This window comes from Bombus impatiens, unplaced genomic scaffold (genome assembly GCF_000188095.3).
Source record: "Bombus impatiens unplaced genomic scaffold, BIMP_2.2 scf_0217, whole genome shotgun sequence".
Lineage (NCBI taxonomy): Eukaryota > Metazoa > Arthropoda > Insecta > Hymenoptera > Apidae > Bombus > Bombus impatiens.
The window spans coordinates 1,395,304-1,419,346 of NT_176636.1; the positions used below are offsets into that span (position 1 = coordinate 1,395,304).

The window sequence follows — 24,043 nt, forward strand, 5'->3', positions numbered from 1 at the left end:
TGCAAAATCGTCCTTTTTTTTTTTTTTTTTTTTTTTCTTTTACTTTCGTAGCTCGTGCCACAGCGTGCGGATAATCGTTTCGTAACTACCGTGTAACGCCATAAATTGCTGGTGATAAACGACGTTGCGACGGTTACTTAATTGCCTTTTGTAGCCTCTCTGCTTGTGACCCTCCGACGCGCGACCATTTTCATATGCCAACGAAAACTGGCCCCGGATTAACGTGGAATCCGGTTACCTGGCGAACTTTTGTCAGGAAAATGGATCGTTCCGGCGCAGTGCGGCACATGGTGGACAAAAAATTGAAACGATCATCGCTCGATTTTGATCTTATTATTCGATGATTTTATCAGCGTGTAAGCGTTAGAAACGTAAGCGACAATTGGCCAAAAAATCGACAAACTTTTTATTCGATTAAGAAAAATCGAGAAACTTGTTTATATTAATCGGATCATATAAAAATGTATATAAAGTTAGACGAAGAAAAGAAGCAACGACCAATGCACAGTTTTAAATTAAATTTTGAAATCGGTCTGCTAAGGTTGTGTTAAACCGTGTGTAGTTAGACAAAGAGATAAATATTCGAGATATTTTGAGCGAGCCAAGTGGCAGACGAATCACCAACAAAGATTCGATATCGCGTCGGATCGCCTGGTGTCAAGTTTCAGTCAAAAAACTGCACGTAACAGGCTACTTTTTTGTTTACCTTTGTCCCGAACCCTCGTTCAACTGCCGCAACGTAGAACGTGAAATCTAAACGTGAAATCTAAACGTGAAATCTAAACGCTAAAACGTGGCCTGCAAACGCGCGAACCTATTCCGTGAACGTGCGAACGTGGCCAGCGAATTTTGATTTTTGTCCCGAATCCTCGCTCAAATGCCGGACTGTGCGGCATGCAACGTGGCCATTAAGGCGGATCCGCAATCGCGCGACGTGTAATCCATGATTGCGGCACGATTTACGTTCGACGTTTGACAAAGGGATTGATCGCAGACGAGGCGTGCTATTGATCATAGACGAGGCGTGGAATCGTCGAATTCCACCGTTGGACTGTGTCGGACGATTTAACCAGCGAAGGGACTGACATGGAAATGATTCGACAGTAGCGGGTATTACCTCGCGAAACCCAGCGATTTCTACAGCGCTACATATTACCTCGCTTTCAACAAGTATCGGTACGCTTGCCACAGAATTTTTACCACTATATCACGTGCATTATACGAAGCTTTTTGAAGCTTCGTTGGCAAAGGACATTCAAATACACGCCTAGAGTTTATAATATGAAACGGTTGAATTTTTAAAAATGCATATTTTTCCTTTCACTTTGAATGTACAATTTGAAAGAGGCGTGACTTCTCGTCGGCTTATTTTAACTCCATAACTTTAATAAACTTCCTCGGTAAATGACATTCAAATACAGGTTACGATCTATAACATGGAACTGCATATCATAAAACAAACATGTTTTACGTATATTTCTATATATTTCTATAATTATATATATAATTATGTATATTAATAATATACACAAGTACATCGAAGTATTACATCCTGAAAATCTTCAACAGGTTTGGCAATAAGTGGTGAAGCAAAAGCGTCAGCCTATATTTAGACTACCTCCTCTAAGAAGCGATAACCAGCTACTACATTCCAGCGGTTTGGCTTGGAAAGCAAACCATGTCCTACATTGTTCCATCCGTTTTTGATCCTTTGAAAGTAGTAGACTACAACGGCGATGAATTCAACCAAAAAAAAAAAAAAAAAAAAAAAAAAAAAAAAAAAAGAAAGAAAGAAAGACGAATAAAACAATAGCAACGTGCACGCTTCAGCCAGTGCTGGACATTGAGCCGTCTACGCGATTCCAGTAACAAACGTTGGAACGACGTTGTATTCTCGATGATGAGATGTAAGCAAACACTGGAACGAAAGCTTGATTTTCGGACTGGAACGACGGCACGCAGTAGCAATGAATACACCGTTTACGTTATATTAGTTTCGATCCAGTGCTGGACCGAAATCGCTGGACTGGAACGGTGTCTAGCGGACCAATGTAAACGCAGCTTTAAGTTGCGACTACGGCGACGATCTACCACGTAGCTGTGGCGTTCTCGTGAGTCAGAGCAACGTGGTGGGCATACAGAAACGTCGGCCACTCGAGACGAGCCTCTCGTTTCTATTGCTTTTCGTCAATGAACCGACGTTTCCCCCTTTCTTCACCACCCACTCGCTATTTTTATCGCCTCACCCCGACGCCACACGCTGCGCCGCCATCTTCTTTCACTTTGATTATTATTTCAACGCGATATATTTCGATGCAGTCGACTGTAGACGATAATAAACGATCATTGAGAAATTCTGTCTAATTGAGAAATTTATAAATATTCTGCTTCCGATTTCTTTGCAAATATCACGCTGTTGGGTTTGTTTATTTTCGATATATCTCGACCGTAGATGACGATACTCGTCGTAACGCGAGATATTGCTATCTGTTCGTGACGAATATACTCGTCAAAAACCGCCAACTGTTTCGATGATACTGTACTGTTTTTCTTTTAAGATATTTTGCTGGAGAAACGATTAGTCTAAAAGATATTTTAACTCGGACGTTGTAACGCTCGTCGCATGGAAGTTGAGGAAAGAGAATAACAAGTACTCTTTATGTTTTTCTTGTTTTTCATACGATAAGCTTTACGAGATTATGGATAATCTTTAGAAATCACGATTGAAGTTAAATCTTTCGAAACTAATCACTTTTCAAGTACCTTGCTACTCTTTTGTGTAGAATTCTACAGTTCCATTTAAGAAGATACTGGTGTACTTAGTATAATTGACAAATTGAAGGCAATCATTTGTCTTCACGATGAGATTCTAGGAGACTCATTACTTATCTATGGACTGTATCTATGGACTCCATACTTGTATCAAATTTATATAAATATTACCATATAATGGCAAAGAAATGTTGATTTGAAGTAAAAATTGCAGATATACGAAGAAACAGATAATTCAAAGCAAATGGACAAACCTATTGTTATATTGGGTTGGCAACTAAGTGATTGCGGGTTTTGCCATTAGGTGATATTGACAAAATCCGCAATCACTTAGTTGCCAACCCAATATAAAGAAGAAATATTATACAATATTTCATAACATACAGGGTGGCTGGCAACTAGTGGTACAAGCGAAAAGGGGGTGATTCTACGCGAAAAAAGAAGTCGAAAAATTTTTTTTTTTAATTTTTCCATCGAGACAACGATCTACAGTGAGATCCGTTATAACGTACCGCACGCGTACCCAGCGAAACCGTTATAACGTACCGCGCGCGTACCCAGCGAAAATTCAAAGTCGATTTTCTCGAAAACAAAGCCTCGAACGAAAAATTGTTATTCTATATTTTCGACTTCATTTTTCGCGTAGAATCACCCCCTGTCCGCTTGTACCACCAGTTACCAACCACCCTGTATAATTCAAAATTCTGCAAATCCACCACTGTGAATCTACAACGTTATTATGAAAACTCAAAAATTGATTATCCTGACCACTCTGGTACTAGAATTCGTCAGAGATAAAAATTATGTTCATACAGTTACCAAAAAGGAAGCGTATGAGATATGAAGTCATAAAAAATGAAATTAAATGAAAGGAAGAATCGCACGATACGATATCATCTGACATTCTTGTGCAGATAATGATGAAAAATGTTTCAAGGAAGGCTGTTTAAAGTGATCACAGTAAGTATACTTATATAATCTTTTATCTATTTTATCTGTTCATTAAATTTTTATACGTCTATATTTTTAACCATGAGTATGAGTTAGATATAATAATATTTAAGTATTATCTATTCCTGAGAAATTTGAATGGGATAAATAGTGTAACTTTCGAAGATATTATGTAAGTTTTTTTTCCTGGTAATCTAGGAACTGAATAAAGATAGTAGAACGTTTTGTACTGTTGAATTGCAAGCCGATTAAAAGGCGGCGTTTACTGTCGGCGATATAATTCGCAGTATAAACGTTAAACGCTTTCAGCTGCCACTTTCGCTCGTTACTTTCATAAATCACGTTTTAGATGACGTTGCGGTTTCTATTTGCTTGGAATCGATCCAATTGAGTAACTCAAACAGGGATAACAAACTTAATTGTTATTACAATCTTTCTAATAATACGACCACGTGAAATATCGAAATAGAAAGATTCTCCTTTAAAACGTACTCTTATTTTATTAAAATACTTTTTTCCCAAGATAACGAATAAAAAATAAACTAACTAACGTTTTAAGCCATCTTTCCAATCATAAAAAAAAAACCTACTGAATTGTCATTGCAATTTCTTTAACTTTACCCTATATATAAAATACTATATATTTTAATAAATAAAAATACTTCTAATAAAATACTTCCATATTTTAATAAATAATAAAAAAAAGCAATAAAAGACAATCAATGGTTGTCAACTTTTCGTTCACGAACTTCGAATTGAATTTGGATCTGATATCGTTTCAAATGGCTACACAGATAGATCATAATTCCTTTTTATTATGTATCTTTCCAAATTTGTTTTTTAATTCAGCATCGTCATACAGATTTTATTTCCCTAAATAAGCTGTTTACTTTTCTTTATCGAACAATCTTCGTTCGGCAGCAGCCGATCTTCACGATGTAGCTTTTTCTTCGGCGTTCGGTCCTTTTCCATGAGTCATTCGCATTCCAGCGCATTCTTCTTTCGCGGTCGTCCCGCGCATTCCATCATCCACGTGTTTATTAATCTCTGTCAAAGAACCGTGACGGAAACTCGTCGAATTTACCTTGAACCCAACGTTACACCTATCGTTTAATATCTTCTTCTTCTTCTTCTTCTTCTTCGTAGATTCTAAGAAATCATTGGCTCCTGAGTCGCATATAATTTATCACAAATATTTCATCGAACGTATGTATTCGAGTAAATATTCGTTAATATAATGGTAATATTTGTATTAATATTGAAACGATATTGAGCTTCAATTTGACGAAATTCTGAGTTGCGTAGACTTTACAGTTTATCAAATTGTAGTTTATCGCAGCTGAATTTCCGTATTCAAGAGATTGCGATTTTATTCGTATAAGTTTCAAAGTTGAGCAAAGTTCTCATAGATATTTGCAGACAGACGAATTTTAACCTGTTACGTAACAGAAATCGATGATTAATCATCGCGATTAATTAGAACTATGTCACGAAAAACGTGTACTAATTTAACCGGAACATGTTCGTAATTGACTCGTATTGAAGTTCATAATTTAATCTCCAATAAAATTCCAGCGCAATTAGAGTCCTTTTCTCTTTTAAGATCCTGTGCCTGAAAGAGTTAACAGGCAGTTAAATGGCAAGTCCATTTTCAAGCGTGATTTATGGTTACTAAAATTGAGTTGTAAGATTGCACAATAATATAAAGAAAACTTCATTTCACACAAGCAACTTGGGAAGCTTCATTTGTTTGCATAGATGCTCATGGCATAAAAGTGATACAAATATTGGGTTGGCAACTAAGTGGTTGCGGGTTTTGTCAATACCATCTAATGACAAAATCCGCATCACTTAGTTGCCAACTAAAAATTGACTTGTAAGATTGAACAATAACGTAAAGGAAACTTCATTTCACGCCAGGGCCCTGGGCAGCTTCATTTGTTTTATGTATAAATAGTATAAAGCTTCATTTGTTTTATGCATAAATGGTATAAAGCTTCATTTGTTTTATGTATAAATAGTATAAAGCTTCATTTGTTGCGTAGATGCTCATGGCATAAAAGTGGTACAAATATTGGGTTGGCAACTAAGTGATTGCGGATTTTGTCATTAGGTGGTATTGACAAAACCCGCAATCACTTAGTTGCCAACACAATATGACGAATACTTCCGAATCGTCAAAACTCCCAGGTATACTTTGTTCTAACGATTGGATCTCGTCTAAAGACACAACATTTTTTCGCCATGGAATTCGTCTACTAGATGGCTTTAAGTTACAGAATTGAACTGGACAATCCTTTCCAAATAGATTATTTTAAAAAACTTTGCAACATTTTCTGGAAATAGGTTATGGTATTCTTTTTCTTTCTTTTAATAAACTATATATGACTATATAGACTATATATGAATATTATAGTTGGACAAATAGGCAACAGCTAGATAAATGATTAAATAGCCAGATTTCAGGCGTGTGTAAATAAATGTATCGGATAAACAAACAGATTTATAGTGGAGAGTGTACGGTAAATGGAAAAAACAATTGTAAATACGCGTCCCTTTACGTGGCCAGAAGGCTGAAAAATAAACTGTTGTTATTTATTCTATTTAATTTTAGCTTCACAGGTCGGAAATGGACTTGCTTTTACAATATTTTTTTTAAATTCACGTACACTGGATGGATATGAAGGATAAAGAAAAACAAAAATTATTCAAACTCTCTGAAACATCTTGACCGACTGTAAGAGCCGACTAAAAGCGGGCAGTTTTGACGCGGTCACGTTGCATTATCCTGCGGAATGCACGGCTTCCGGGTGCATCTCCGGGAACAGATAAGGGGTTACAAAAGGCAGGCCTGGAATTCCGGAGCAAAGGAGTCCCACGTTGGTTTAAACGTGATCCTCGCGCGGTTCTCTACGTGACGCGAATACGATCTCTCTCCTCCTTTTCTCTGCCCTGCATCGTCCTCGCGACTTTTCTGTCTTTTCCAGCATTCCCTGCACCCTGAACAGAGAGCCTGATCGTGTTCTACGTGACCGGAGGATCCGCGCAGCCATTAGCTTCTGTGTGCACCTTCGAACTCGAAGGCACGTGAATTTTGGACGTTGGCCAATGGGATAAGGATAATTCTTTTTGTTTGGCGAGAAGAAAAAAAAAAGAAGAGAAAAGAAAAAAGAAAGGAAAAATAATGGGAATGAGGTGTTCGAAGGGGGAGGATCCCAAAAGGCTGGAGAATATTCGTGGAAGATAATAACAGGTTCGCCTAAATAATAATAGGTTTATGCAGGCTGGGAAATCGCTTAAGAGATTCTTTGAATACTTTGGGAATATTTGCTCGCTTTTTAACCCTCGAACGATGTCTTGCACTTTTAACCCTCGACGTAATATGGAGCAAAGGAAATATGGAGCAACGAAAATATAAACGCAAAATGTTCAGATACAAAAATCGAAGTACAAGACTTTGGGATTAAATTCAAAGTACTTAGAAAAGTAAAAAACATTGTATTACTTAAAAAAAAATAAAGGGTTCTACAGATATTTACACGTAATAATTTGCAACCCCTTGCGGGGTACAAAGTGTCCAAGGAAGTTAACAAATCTGTATTGGTTATTTTAAAAAAAAAAAGATGAAAGATAAAAGATTTTGTAGGTACTTGTCTCTTGCCTTTAAAAAGCAAAAGGTTAGAAGAAAAGATCGAGTGCTAATAGATTTTGAGGATGTATATGGTATCAGATATTATTTAAAAAGAATTGTTAACGTTAGCAAATCTGAATAGTAGTAACACCATTGCTAATAGATTTGAGGAATTGTGTTAGAATTATTAATACATTTCAATAACAGTACTGTTGAATACTAATGAATTTATGGAATCTATTAGGTTGTCCCAAAAGTTTCTTTCACCTTACAAGGAAACAATAGATGCACAACATTTTTTCTTTTACATTATTTTACTGAATTATGTATAATTCGTGTTTTCCCAATAGAACAAGGTTCGATCCCAAACGAATAGAACAAAAGAAACTTTTGGGACAACCTAATATACATAGTATCAGACTATGTATACTTATACACAAGCCTTTAGGGGTTGCAAACTAAAAGATACAAATAACGATTATAGCATATATTCTAAAAAAAGTTATTAATTCTCATTGTAAATTTGTCTAAAAATTATGAAATAAAATTGCTTTACAATCATGCTGATGGAAGTACACAAGATAGACAATTCTAAATTGATTCATTTCTTCCACACACAGTTATCTCTATCTCTATTTGTATTAAGTAAGAAGAAACAAATTGTTCTTTCCTTTACAATCTACATAATTACACATAATAATAAGTCTTTTGTAAATACATTAATCCTTTTAAAAATGAATCACAGAGATACGATAATACTACAGTCTACGATATTTTTATCAGATTTGTATGCATGTTAATGTTCTACTCTCCCATTCTTGCGTAATCGAGTACATCTAGGATCGATAAAGGAAATTGCACGCAAACGGTATCGGAACACTGTGTTTGAACGACGATAACCCGATTCCCATTGCCGCTTGGAAGATCAAATAATTGATCGACCATGCGATAACTGTTATCTTCTATGAAGATAATCGTCGTGGAATTGTGACTCCTATGCGCTTTATCTAGGACTATTTACGTTTAAACCGAACGTTTTCTCTATTCTTATTTGAAAATTGTTAGAGAATGAATATATATATGTTTGCAATGAAATTTTATGATGAATGAATTTATTATTTTTTCTTTCTAATAGAATTATCGTTTTAAATTTGCTTTTTTCATTACTGTGTATTTTTAAGTCTCGTTCAAACGATTTCTGTGAATTCTTGTTAAAACAAATAATCTTTCTTTTATTTTGAAAATGAATTATCGTATTACTCCGAAACAAATTTTACAATAATATTATTATTAATTTATTAATAAAGTATTAGAACCTTTTTTACTTTTGTTCGGGCAATTTCAACTTGTAAGAAGAAAGAAAAAATGATGGACTGTTGTATTGACAAATTAGAATAAAATTTCCCTAAACAAGCTTCTTCCACTAATTTATTCGTTCTTCTAATTAGCTTGATATTTTATATTGCGCAATTATTTAGAGAAGCTCGTATATCCTTGAACGTTAGTAATTTCATAAACCGGAAATAGATATGTCGCTGACAGACTTCCCACGAGACAACCATTAGACTGTGAGTGTTCCATGAATCACTTTATCTCATAACAGAACTCCAAACGGGTACAAAGTTCCATTCGTCGGGTTGGAATAACAATTTCTAGTAATATTTTCATGAAAACGCTATCTTTACCATCGTTTAGATTATCAGTGTCAATAACCGGACTATCGTCGCTTTTAGAAATATTTTTAAATATCGATTATATCGGTTAATTCGTGTAATTTCGAAGATTATACACTTTAAATTTCCTCTTTAATGTAACGTACGATAAAAATTCTTAAAAATCACATGCTAATATCGACGAGTTTATTGGAATCTTATATTGCTACTATAAGTGAACAATAATAATGTTAAAATGCGTGCCGAATATTATAATTATAATTATACACTAGACATAAACGTGAATGATCGGTTCAATTCAATAAATTATTTATTACGCTTATGCAATAAATTATTCTGTAAAAGAAAGATGTTTCTGAGTGTTGATATCGGTTTGTGCAACAGCTTGCATCAATTCAAAATTGCCGCGCAATTTCCACATTACGATATAACCCTACTGCAGCCCTCAAACTTCTACGTTTTTCAAGCTTGCTCTCGTTAAATAAAAAGAATTTTTGGTATTTTAAACAAATTTAATACAAAATTTAATCGACGAATCATACACGCCAATAAGGATTGTTTCATATTTTCTTCAGACTCAAGATATTTTCTAACGTTACGAAAAGTACGAACGGCTCCGAAATTGACCGGAAGAACGTAACAGGATTGACACGTGGGCTGTCTTGTACATACTTTACCCTGGAATCCTCGAAAGATTAAAAGAAATATACACCGCCATAACATTTAATTTCTACATATTGTAGTTGCACACTTTTCCTCTGACAATATCATCTAAAACAATCGCATAGTCGAGCAGTTTCTTAGTCTATGAAATTCACGTATATTTGAAAAATTGCAACTGAAATTTGTCTTATTCTAAAAAGCTTAGTAACTTGTTATTCCTATAACATTATATGGATACTTTTTCACTCACCAAAATAGTCTTGGAATAAAATCAGGCACGAAGTAGTACAGTCGATGGCATCCTAATCGAAGCCCTCGTAATGGCTCAGGAAGTAATTGATTCCAGCGGCAAGAAGAAACACGCGTGCACGCGCATGCGTGTCACTGCGACTGATCGTCGTTTCAAGGAAAAGAATCACGCACTGTTCGCCGAAGAACGATATCGATCACGAGTTAAACGATTCACTGTTTCGTCCAGGAGAAACTGATGCAACAAGCAATAAAAGACACAATGATCCTTTCTTCGAATCCTTTTCTCAAGTTATAGAATAATATTTTCACAAACACCAATGAATACTTTGAAATATAAAGTTGCGGTTAGGAATCAGGTGCGCAGATCGTGTGAATAGAGCACAAACGAGCAGGTACTGCGCAGCCTTCGCTGCTCGAGCAACAGGTAGATACTGTGGAGAGAGGCGAAGATGGGAATGGAGCGAGTGTGCCACTCGGATAGACGGATCCGAATGCCGACGACGAGCGGGACTGGACGTAAAGGAACACTCACAATGCGGTGACGAATGGTTCTGTGCCGTTTAGATCGCAGATAACGCTATTTGGATGGCATTATGGAATTTAGTCCTTTGTCATCCAAAGAGGGTGTGTACTGTTTGTTTGTAAATTATGAGCTTGAAACGTTCTTGTATAATTAATTGAAGCTTGTTTTTGCAGATGATGGTGTCGGGATTTATGCATTTCTTATAGCGTTATTTGTGGTGCATCGTTTATTATAACCTATGAGTTTCCTACAGTTTTCTATGATTGGTCGAAGTTTATTTTTGCAGATGAAATTTACGAATTGAAATAGCGTTCAGAGATTCGATCGTGTCATCCAGAGGAAGCTGCAACGCGTATCATTTGATTTTGAACTGTGAGCTTGAAACATTTTCACATAATTAATAGAAGTTTGTTTTCGCAGGTGACGGTGTCCAGATGTACGAGTCTTTCATAGCGTTATTATTCAAATTCATCGAAACGAAACTATATGTGTCAAGAAAACGAAACCTTCCACGAGAATTGTTCCATGAAAAAGCCATATGCATTTACAAAACGATTATGGGGAAGAGAGGACTGGAAGTTATCTACCCAGTCACACCGCCATAAGTACACTGTAATGCAGCCTCTCTTATCGGCCTTATTAATCATTCAACGAGTGTAACATGGTTGCATGAAATAGAAAGAACGTATCGCGCAATTGTACGTAACGAGAAGGTTAACAAATTGTACGGCTAAGGATGTCATCTATCAGATCGACTCGTGTTACGATTATCACACAATCTGTCTCGAGACTCGTGTCTGACGTTCTTTACGTCTCTTTCAGCAATAATGCAACTCGCATACATCATTGTAGGTACCGTTTCAAAGTGAATTATTGAATATATATATATATATGTAAATTTTCTCTCGACGTGAAATTCCTTTATTTGTGATATATAGAATTTAATCTGTATTTTACATTTTTTCTAAAAGCGAATTTTTTTTGTTTTGGAGGGTATTCCTTTGACAAGGAAGATTCAAATGAGGTTATGAACTAAGCCTCAAAATGATTTTGAATATATAGAAATTAACCTATAGCGAATGATAAATATTTTGTAATTTAAAAACACTCAATTTTCAGAGAAAAATTTGCAAAGAATATGCTTGTAACTCTCCAGACTAAGAAATCAATTTTTCAATGTGAACAAATATTATTAAAATACTTTAAACATCGTAAATTAAAGTAAAAACAGAAAAATATGCGGATGCGACGAATAACTTGCGAAATAAAAATCTACAAGTACAGCACGTTCTCATAATAGACAGAAATTAGAAAATTCAAGATTCCGTATCTCTTAAACAAATCAGAAACTAGCAAAATTAAACTCGCCCTAATTTCACGTTTAATCCATCATATTTTATTTTGAGAAAGATGCCCAATACCAAAGCCAATTTACTATGAAATCTTTTGCTATTCGAACATTGCAAGAGCAAAAGTTTTTAGAATAGAAAATTTTAGATACCTTTTATTTCTTATGCAGTTTCATCAACAGCGTCATGCAAGCAGAGTATAATAATCGTTGCCCAGATTTCACGAGGATTTCATAATCGCGATAAAAAGTAGATTTATTCGTACAGGTAGTAGAAACATAGCAGGTCAGCCAGAGATTCAATTAAAGAGCTCGCATACGTGACTGGTTTCGTAGCATTTACTTTCCATTGAACTCGAGCATCTCAAAATCTAGCGCGGCATTATCTCAGAGTTAATCGAAAGAAGCTTCTTCGTCTGTTTCAGACAGACGGTTGCCGAAAGCTAGGTTTATTAGAATTTAGATTATAAGATGGATGTGAAATTCTGTTCATTATCATGTCCGTCCATCGTCTTCAAATTGCAGATTCACAGCACTTTAATTTATCTATCAGATAAGTTTCGCTGAATTAAAGATTCGACACAGAGAATGAGGGAAATGTCGCAAAACAGTGGAAGATTTGCACAAGATCCTTCAGCTAACTCCTACACAGGAGGTGCTGGCTCTACCATGAGGAACTCTGGTTGAATTTTCATTAGAATTCATCAAACCACCTTCGGACTTCATTATACTGTAATAGTGGAGGGGCTGCATAATAGCAGACTCACTGTACAGACCTTATTTGCATACATTAAAAAGGAAGATACAGTGTATGGGATGCATCTTCACACTTTAGAATGCTAGACATATTGTAGGCAACGCACCATTGTTAGAACATTATACTTCTTCATACATAATAATGAGTAAATATAAGACAGTATTGCAGAATATGTTTTCACATGCTGTAATAATATTTATGTTACACGTAAATACAATGCACAATGTATTAAATTAGTCACAGAACATTGTTTTGTATGTTATCGCATTGATCAGATTTCCAAACACTAATATGGTACGATAAATATGTAGACTATATGCATGTTAATATTTCTGTGCTATGTGCCATGTACTACAATAATAGAGATAACATAGAAAAACAAAGAAACATTATCTCACTCCTTTTAATAAATACACATCTAATAGAATACTATACAGTACATATAGAATAATATACAAAGGTATATTATTATAATAAACGTCGATATCATTTCTACATATATCACGATGTATCATGATACTGGATGCACTATAAATTGTGTATTACCTTCGTATCTCGTGTATATCAGCAAATATAATCGTGGCATTCCCTCATAACCCGCAATACTAGATAATATGTACTATACAAACACAGTTCTCCATATATCATTCCGGAGATATCTCCATATGTTACAATGCTACATGTTATAATGCATAAAACATACTGAACATCTCAATCGACCCAATCACAATCATACGCACGTCTATTTCCATACTGCATCAATAAATATACTAATCACAAAAATACTAGTGGAATAAATATCCCACAATGTACAATGACAATTTTCCATAATAGATCTCCATCGATTATCGCATTAGAATACTGAACAACTAAATTTCTTATGGACCATGCTAATATTGTTGCGTTTTATATAATATAGAAATAATTTATAGATATATTATAATATAGAAATTTATTGCAGAACACCACCTCGTTCCAATCATATTTCACTACTCGTAAACATCTAATTTACAAATATTTATAAATGTGCCTATATATAAAAAGAAAAAAGAAAATTTCAGGATTAAAGCATATAATGTATAAAATGCATATCCGTCACTCTAATTGCATCTACGCTAAGGAAAAGAAAGATAAAACTCGAGTGTGAATACACATAACGCGTAGAGTACGTATTCGCCACCCTAACTGCAGCCACACTAAGCAAAAAAAAAAAAAAAAAAAACGAGAATTCCTGCATTACCAGGGAGTGATTCGATCAATCGAAAGTGCAGGCGAGAAAAACAGCTGGTCCCAGGGTCACTGGGTTCGTCCGTTGTGAATGGACCCGTACTCGACGCAAAGAACTGGTGGTGGGGGTTCAATCATCGCAATGAATTACAACGAGCCAGTCACCGAGAGTGACTCACTACGCTGCTCTAGCCGCTGCAGCTCGATAAAAGTCTTTTTCTTTGCCCTCCTCGTGCCGGAGGAATTCGAGAGAGCCCCGGGGAGCAGAAAGAGAGGCGCTCAAGGAACGCTAACAGAAGCGGCCGCTTATGAATCATCTGTGTACGCGGGCAAAATGCTTCGGCGAGGGGACACACAGTACAGTCGGAGAACAAGAGGACTTTCGTTCGTCGCGACTGCCAACCTAACGGGATTTCTAGTGCTCTTAATGGCTCCCTGCTAACTCTTTGTTCCTGGGGTTGTATAACTGAATTTCGAGATGGAAATGGGAAATTAGTACTAATTGAGGATTTTCGCTTTCGGTAAGGACAATTTCTTATTTTACTTGTTTAACAAGCTGTGCTGTAGTAGTCGTAAAGCGTGCGTAGTAATTGCCTTGTTATAGTACAGTAGTTGTTTAATTGTTTAGCGAAGCTCATTTTTATTTTCTATGATGTTAATAAATAAGTTTCATAAAATAATTGTTTCTACGACGTGAAGACATTACAGCATCTGTTTAGTTCGGGAAATTTGAAATTACGTGGTTAAAAAATTTTACAGGTAGAAGGCTATCGGCAGAGTCGAAACATTGGTTATTGGTTATGCAACAATGATTCCCCCACCAGGAATGTTACCAGTAATGCCCACTCTTGGCAATTTACTACACGTGTCTTTCCAAACCCAATCACGAATTAAAATTCTATCTTATTAAATGCAAACCTAACCTAGAATTAAAATGCTTCTTTTTGTTTAGCCGTACTCATCGCTAAGTGGACGTTTCTCGACCTATTTACAATGTATTTGCAACCTAATCTAGAACTAAGATTAATCTTCTATTGCACTCTTTCCGAATCGAAGCTAAAACTAAAATTCTATACTAAATTCAAAGCTTCTTTTTATCTTAGCCACCACCGACTAGGACTTCCCCGATCTGGGTACAGAGTATTTTTCGGCACCGACCGAATCCAAACCTAACCTGAAGAATCTAAAATTAAAATCGTATTCTGCCGAAGCCAAACCCAGCCTAAAATTAGAATTCTACTCTAGCAAACGTAAATCTAACCTAAAACTAAAATTCTAGTCTACCAAAGCGAAACCTAACCTAGAACTGAAATTATGATTCCACTCTCGTCTCTTAACCTTTAGCTAGGTTATTATAAAACATTCTAGATCTACTTAAAAAAACACTCCATACCCGATGAAATTCGCAATTCTGACATAACATCAAATCTACGATACATATGTATACATCTAACCTTCAAAGAGTCAACCTAACCTCGCATCAGTGACCAATTTCTATGTATCAGGGCTACGAGACGTTCGTTTCGCGGCGCATCGCCAGAATTCATATCGGCGAGAGAACCGTGAAAAATCGGAATCCACGTGAGCCAGCTCCTTAAGTATCTCTCGGTATCTTTTTTTATTTTTTCGAACCGGTCGCTCTCTCGAGCCGCGCATACCGTGCCAATTATTCTCCGCACGGAAGTTCCACGGCCTGGCGTGAGAGATTGATGCGAGAGTCGATGCACTCGGCGCTTATGTTTTATTCATACCTTTCACCGGGTTCGATAAGAAAATTATATTTAAAGCCGAACGCGGCCGAGTAATGTCGCGGGAAAGGAGAAAATCAATCCGATCCTCGTCTTTCTCGAAAGTCACGCCTCTTTTCTATTTTATTTGGGATCGAAGCTACGATGATCTGGGTTTGGAACTTCGGTTTCTGTAATTTTGTTACTTTGATCGTACATGCGGAGCAAATTACGCAATTATAACTATGACGGATGGTAGACGGTTCAGAATATTTTATTTAAGCTACTATTGTTCACAAATGTGTATATAAACACGAATATTAAACTTCCTTTGGTCCACTGTATGTAATACATTGCACAGTGGAATATTTAATGTAATATAATTATGTTAAATTAATTGGAATTGAATTAATACGAGTTATAAGTCACGTTCACATAAATTAGGTCTACTATGGTCAGGTTAAATTGAGTCGAATAAATTAAATAGACGTGATCCGTTAAATGCATGATAATTTTCTAATTGAATTTCCCCTGCCTTCTTTCTCTAAACATTTTCAAATTCACAGATAGAAACTTTGCTCCATATTATAGTTGGCGTAGGACTTTCTCATCATGGAACGGTCGGATGATCGGCGCTCGTGAGAACACACGTAAGACGCGTCCTATGCAACCTATGCAATGTTCAACGAAGTAATTAGGTGATTGAACAAAAGACTTGCTGGTTATTACGTCTATGAAAGGCTTCTACGAATTGCTCTCGAAAGCACGTTCCATTAACCTAAGGCACAGTACACAGAAACATTTGATGGATGCACGGGAAATAGTGTCAAGTATTAGCATGTTTCGTAAGATGAAAATACATTTTTCAACATACGATATCGAAACTTGTAAATAATTTAAATATTACATATCAAAATGAAACATTTTCTTCTTCGTCTTATTCCGCGTTGTATTCAACTTTTACTATAACGTTACGTAATATATCGCTAACAAATTTAACTGTAAAAGAATGAAAAGTACGTTGTAGAAAGTTGTAAAAGTACAGCTCAATTTCTAGCTACTGTACAACTCAGGGAATTTTAATTCAAATTAATTCGACGTAGCCAGTGATCAAGATTTTCGATTAATTTCTTTTCCTTCACAACTTTAACAGTTTTTTCATATCGTCCCTTTTATTTTTTTCGAAATCGAAATACCCAACATTTTTGAGAATCGACTGTTCTGAGAAGAGACTGTGTTCTCTTAAGCAGATTACTTTCCAATAATTTGAACGAAACAACAAAAATTAATCGAAATCAAATCGCCTATTGAAACTATAAATTTGTACTATAAATTCCTAGTCAGCTAACGACGATAAATTCTCCTTTCGTTTATCCAACACTTTCTTCTTTATCCCAAAAATCCTTGAGATCGACTGACCGATTGCATTCTCCTTTTTATCGAGACAGGCGAGATTTTGAAAACTCGTGGAAATTCAGCGTATAAATTACGACAGTGAAATGAAATTCACGTTCGAAATGGACGTACAACCATAACGCGCAGTCGATAGTTAGCCCGTAACAAGGGACTATTTCTAGTGAATCATTTCGTCCAATTACGAAACGCATATGACTCGATTGCTGGTCGAACAGCGTCAACTATGTGACGTCGATGCACTAAAATCCTCGCAGAACAGTCACGACGTCACAAATCAAAGACGAGGCACTGTCAAGGTTAGCGATCCTGCGGTCAACGCTAGAACAAAGACAACCCGCCAGCTCGTCTCGCACGCTTAACAACATCTTGCCGTGTTAACACTCTTATAACGAGAAAGAAAAGAAGCAACCGAACTGTTAACCATATTTTGCAATCATATTTTTCATCGCTCGAAAGATGATAACCAGCATAGCGCTCGTAACGTTGGAAAATTTATGAAATATGCGAAATATCAAATATATTGGGTTGGCAACTAAGTGGTTGCGGGTTTTATCATTAGGTGGTAATGACAAAACCCCCGCAACCACTTAGTTGCCAACCCAATATATAAAATACGCAAAGTATACTTGTAATACGTGGCGGATGAAATAATTCTTTGCTGATAAGACACATTGACAAGACATTGATAAGGCATTAGACAAATAGTCTAATTATAATTTACTACGGTCTTGTTTATTCTAATGGTTCAATTTTAATCGCTATTACGCGTAGACATTGTTACAGTCGTAAGGAATTAGTCATTGCTATAGTTGGTGACAATGCACTTTGTATGCTTTGTTAAAGACAAGTTGCCTCGATTGACGAACAAATCTACGTTGTTTCGTTACGACGATTGTTCTCTCAATTTCTATCATCGCCGGAACGAGCAACAGAAACGCTTGTTCAGAACTTGTAACTTCAAATTCTGCTACCAACTGGCGCCACGTAGAAATCGGCGGGTCAACGAAAACCAACCAGTCGGATTTCTCTCGTGTACTTTTCATATTCGTATTATGTTATTTCCTATCCTACAAAGGATTAAACTATAATCGACAATCGTAACCAGATTGTTGAGAATCGTGGATCTTAATTGCCAAAATAAATGTAAGGGAACACTTAGATTATACTTAGAATCGATATCAAAATAGTTTCAGATTTATCTAATATGTGATTGACAAGATATTCGTGGATATAAATTTGCACGCGCCTCAGCACTCTCTCTTTGTCTCACCATTTCCTATACCACACTACTCGCCGAACAGTTGCATTTATCTGTTTTACGAGACGCTGTGCGCGCACATACTTCCACACACTCGTACTCATATATACGTGTCACCACTACGCGGCTAATCTAGTCTAGTACACAAAATTACACGTATCTCAATACAGATAAACCATAAAAGCAACTCCGTTAGGCGCATAATTTATTCGATAACCGAGTGGCCTCCTAAAGGTTCAACTTCGCCTCTGATAGCAGTCAGATCGCTGAAAAATTGCCTGACATTACACGTTGTAACGCTCGCACGGTAGTTTTCACGCCGCCGCGAACCAACCAAGTATCTGGTCGTCGCGGATTTCCAGTTATTTACGAGCATTATTCAGCGGCAGAATGGGCCGCGAAGCTGTAATTACGCGACGCGGAGGCGTGTTCCGCGCCTCGATTCCGCTGCGCGTCGAAAAAATCACCGAACAATCTCTATATTTATCAACGCTCTGGACACTGTTGCACGCTGGAGATCGTAGCCGACCCTCGACACTCGTCGAATCTTGAAAGCGGACGACGCGCGTGTGCTTTCGAAGGGCAGAGTGCAGATGAACGTATGGAATTAACACAGGCTTAACGCACGGTAGCGATAATACGTAGGATGATACCGAACCTGGGTAACAACGAAGCTTAACGCTAACTTTACTAGGCCCGGTCGAACGACCGAATTTGAAATTCAATCTGAGATCGTACACGTTCATCGTTATTTCTTTTGTTCGTCTAACTTTGTGTAAATTCTTATATATTGTCTGACCGATCCATTTCTTTCTTCCCTTTTCTTATTTTTTGCTTGTTTTTTAACGCGACAGGTCGTTTAACCGGTCGATAAATTTGCATCTTTTTCTAAGGTTCTCCGACTGGCACGTTGACTCCTCTGAACTCGGCTAAGATGTGACGAACTATAGTTGCATGCATCTGAATGTGGTATGCGTTTGCTTCGTCGTAAGCACTCGAATAATCCGACAGAGCCCGTGTCAGGTAACGCATAAACACAACGCAGTCTTATCGGATACTTTGAAGGAATACTTTTCAAGAATAAACTTCCTTCGCAATGATATTTTTTATAAATTGAGGGTATTTAAATGGAGTATCGTCTCGAGGACCACAGGGTGCAGACGGAAGCCTACAAGAAACCAAATACGACAGGGAGCGAACGAATCTCATAATATTCGGTATATCGGACTCGTAGTTTGTTTTAACGTCGAATATGTCAAATGTTCAGTGAGAAGATTAGCGGGAAATATACAGAGAATACAAGCGAGGAGTGTTGAGACGAACGAAATTCCAAGTTTGAAAACGAAGGAATTGAAAATGAGGATGATCAGTTGGACTATCGTCTCTCCCTTATATCGCGTATAAAAATGAAAATATACGATCGATCTTTATTATTGGGTTGGCAACTAAGTGGTTGCAGATCCTGTGCCTGAAAGAGTTAACAGGCAGTTAAATGGCAAGTCCATTTTCAAGCGTGATTTATGGTTTCTAAAATTGACTTGTAAGATTGAACGATAATATAAAGGAGACTTCATCTCGCACAAGGAACTTGAGAAGCTTCATTTGTTTTATGTATAAATAGTATAAAGCTTCATTTGTTCGCATAGATGCCCATGGCATAAAAATGATACAAATATTGGATTGGCAACTATGTGACTGCGCATTTTGTCATTAGGTGGTATTGACAAAATCCGCAATCACTTAGTTGCCAATCCAATATTATTTATGTAGTATCGGTGGAAAAAAGGCCTGTGGTGGCACTCGATAGCAAATACCGCCGCTCGACACTAACTAGCGTCGGACGACGGTAGCGCAGTGGTTAGCGCCTTAGGTTGCGAACGTTCGGAACCCGGGTTCGAATCCCGACGACCGGAGTCCGATTTTTCTTCCACGATACAAAAAATTAGAAGAGCGGCCTACTCAGCAGCGACATCTACAGCGCTTTAAGCAGCTCAAGATACTATTTCTTTCGGAAATAAAAACAACGTAGGACAAAGTAGAATAGAAGAAGCTTAAGAGCTTTTTCGAGTCACAGAGGTTTTCCACTTGTCCTTTCGTGTTCCTCGTGACAGTCCTAACGAAAGCTGGAAGAAAGGAGGCGACATGGAACGACTGGCCTCTCACGTCTCGCGACGCATAGAAGAAAAGCTAAAAGATTGTCAACTAAGTGATTGCGGATTTTGTCAAATAGGTGGTATTGACAAAATAGATGGTATTGACAAAATAGGTGGTATTGACAAAATCCGTAATCACTTAGTTGCCAACCTTTTAGTTTTTCTATGCGTCGCGAGACGCGAGAGGCCAGTCGTTCCATGTCAATTGGTGGTATTGACAAAATCCGCAATCACTTAGTTGCCAACCCAATAGAAAAGCTACATAGGTACGATACGAGTTGCAACAGTTAGAAGTTTGACTTGCAATATATCTTGCAGATAAACAAACAGATATTTATTTGCATGGGTGGGATAAAAATTGAAATTTGACAGGGATCTTCGAAACTTTAAGAGCTTCGTATCTCCAAAATTTGTAACTTTCAGATCTTCGCATCTCTGCTCGTCGCAACGAACATCTCGATAGTCGTCAACGACATTGTATCGCGACAATCTTTAAAATACTAATTTGGTTGGCGACTAAGTGATTGCGAATTTTGTCATTAGGTAGTATTGACATTAGGCAGTTTTGTCATTAGATAGTTGGCAATCCAATAAATACTCATCATGTCGTTGAATACGCATGCACAGTTGGAGGATCAAAAAATTGGAAGATTCGACATTTTATTTACATACTTATAGTTTATGCTGTCATACTGTTCGAATTAATTCCGTATAATGGGGAATTTATCGCGATATTATCGAATGAAAATGAAGTTGTACGGTTCCCATGGAACAGGCGAAATTTCCATGCAACGAATTTAATGAACATCGACAGTCATTGGGCGCGCTCTGGCACGACGGCCTACTTCGGCCTGGCGCCAAGCGTAAAACGGGAAAAGAATCGTACGATTCTTAGCTGTGCAATGTACGATCGACTCGATCAAACGATCGTCGAGCTCTGTTTCAGGTGAAACGTTCGACTCTGTTTCCTTATTGCCATATTTCCATTAACAGTTTCCTACGTTTCGATATGGAAATCTCGATTCAACGTTGATCTTTGGTGATGGCAAATTTTTATTTTCATTCGTGGGAAATTCAAAGGCGCGCAAATCTGCAAAATATCCAACATAGAGTGTTTTACTTTTTGTAATTTCAAATTTCAATGTTGAAAAAGACAACGCGAGTTCGCGCTCGCTAACCATATGCAGATGCGCTAGTTACGATAAAAAGTAACTAGAAGATAGTTCTAGATATAATCGATAGGTTTAAGATATTCTTTTGTTTTTATCCCTAGCCCATGTAAGAAAGTGCAATAAAGGTTTTTCGGCTCAGAACGGTGTAATAGACTTATCCAACGGATAAAATAATACCTATTGCGATCCTAACCTCTAAATACAGAAATAACAACATTTATACAGGGTGGTTGGTAACTGGTGGTACAGGCGGAAAGGGGATGATTCTACGCGAAAAAAGAAGTCGAAAATATAGAATACAAATTTTTCGTTCGAGGCTTTGTTTTCGAGAAAATCGACTTTGAATTTTCGCTCGGTACGCGTGCACTTTATCGCGTCTCGTTAGAACGGATCTCACTGTAGATCTTTGTCTCGATTGACGTTACTTTTTAATTTTAAAAATTTTTAAATTTTCAAATTTTCAAATTTTCAAATTTTCAAATTTTTAAATTTTCAAATTTTCAAATTTTTAAATTTTCAAATTTTCAAATTTTTAAATTTTTAAATTTTCAAATTTTTAAATTTTCAAATTTTTAAATTTTTAAATTTTTAAATTTTTAAATTTTTATTCTATATTTTCGACTTCTTTTTTCGCGTAGAATCACCCCCTTTCCGCTTGTACCATCAGTTACCAACCACCCTGTATAAGCGTCCATTAGGGATATTTGGTAGAAATAAAAATTTCCATTTCTTCGACTATGCCCGTAAAGATAACCGTATGGAAACTCGCAGCAGCTGAACCATCTTTCTATCGTCGTGTTTCTTCTTCCATCAAACTGCTCGATCACTGACTCGTCGCGAGCGTACGGTGTGGAAGGCAATCGGGTCGAATCGATGTTAGATAATCGCAGTTTTCCGACTCAGAGGCTTCAAAGTGGCAACCAAACCGGCAAAAGAAGGTCGCGGAGAATATATTTCGTCGCAATTATTAATTCTTACATGGATCGTAATTAATCGCAAACGCTGAACAGACGGCCATCAGAAAGACGACAAAATGTACAATGTGTTCGAGTTTTTAAGGTTCCAACAAGTTACACAGATGAAATTTATTTTTCAACATATCGGTATTTACGTAGAGATCGGAGTTTCTTAATTAAAAAAGTAGTGTTATTTGAGAGAATTGCTCGTCGATGAGAAGCAATTGGGAAGATCATCGAGGTAAATCATGGAATTACACGAAAGTAAGATACTGTGTGAGAAACTGAGTGTTTTTGCAGTAATTGGTAATTGACAGCTACGCGAGTAGATTTGTACAGATTGATTGGGACAGTTGTTGAACTAGTAGCTAGTAGGTTAGCTGCTAGAACGGAAACTTGCTAGCGGCGAAAGAACTCGCGCGGTTGGAAAGCATCGTTGTAAAGTAAATCCGCTTTTCAGTGTATTTGTGCTGCGATGGTTTTTGTAGAGAATAGGATTTTTGTACTTTTTAACTTTCGAATGGATAAAACTTTGGCTGTTTGTGTCGTCAGACGAAAATAGAAGTCTACGAAACTTTGAATCTTCAGATTGTCGAGATTCGTAGAATTTCAGGAGAAGGGATCTTCGAATTTTCAGATCCTCGAGATCTTCAAGATTCTCAAATTTCGGATCTTAACTTTCGGATTTCGGAAATTTTGCAACCTTAAAACCTGATCTGAAATTTTCAGGTGTTACAAATTTCTTGAAAAAAGTTCAAAACTTGCCTCACATGTTCGATATTATCAAAAATTTAAACGTTCAGATCTTCGAACAACATATCAATTTTGAAGCCTCCGAAGGCTTTAAATTTCATAACTTGAACCCAGTTTTCAAATGTACAAATTTTCAAACCTTCGAGTCTTCAAATCTTGAAATGTACAAATTCTCAAACCTCCAAATCTTGGAATGCTCAAACATTTATAAACCTTCAAACCTTCAAACCTGTATACCTTTATACATCAATCAATCCTTCAAGACTTGAAATTTTGAAATGTGCAAATTGTCAAACCTCCAAGTCTTCGAATATTCAAACCTTTACAAACCTTCAAGCCTTCAAACCTGTATATCTTCGTACATCAATCCTTCAAGACTTGAAATCCTGAAATGTGCAAATTGTCAAACCTCCAAGTCTTCGAATATTCAAACCTTTACAAACCTTCAAACCTTCAAACCTTCAAATCTTGAAATGTACGAATTCTCAAACCTCCAAATCTTGGAATGTTCAAACATTTATAAACCTTCAGACCTTCAAACCTGTATACCTTTATACATCAATCAATCCTTCAAGACTTGTAATTTTGAAATGTACAAATCGTTAAACCTCCAAGTCTTCGAACGTTCAAACCTTTACAAACCTTTACAACCTTTACAAACCTTTACAAACCTTTACAAACCTTCACAAACCTTCACAAACCTTCACAAACCTTCAAACCTTCAAACCTTCCCAAATTTCCAACGTTCCTCTCAACTTCTCAAACTCGCAACATCTGTAAATTTTATAATTTTCACGCGTAACGGACCATT

General features: G+C 36.7%; 1 protein-coding gene and 2 long non-coding RNA genes across 9 annotated transcripts in view; 2 read left to right on the top strand and 1 right to left on the bottom strand.

The window, feature by feature from the left end:
• LOC100744649 (pleckstrin homology domain-containing family G member 3) overlaps nt 1-24,043 on the bottom strand; it is a 94,633-nt gene that overhangs the window by 15,228 nt on the left and 55,362 nt on the right. Inside the window, exon 1 of one of the 7 annotated variants that reach the window (XM_003488144.4) lies at nt 9,941-10,349. The exons of the other annotated variants lie outside the window; for them this stretch is intronic. The gene's annotated coding sequence lies outside the window, so the exon portion shown is untranslated. Of the gene's footprint in view, nt 1-9,940; nt 10,350-24,043 lie in introns of those variants that run through there. 7 annotated transcript variants of the gene reach the window in all.
• LOC117151452 lies at nt 10,886-11,850 on the top strand. The gene is made up of 2 exons (XR_004461400.1): nt 10,886-11,317; nt 11,458-11,850. It is a non-coding gene; the product is annotated as an uncharacterized LOC117151452 (long non-coding RNA).
• Nucleotides 13,037-14,709, top strand: LOC112212558. Its single transcript, XR_002946383.2, has 2 exons — nt 13,037-14,318; nt 14,557-14,709. It is a non-coding gene; the product is annotated as an uncharacterized LOC112212558 (long non-coding RNA).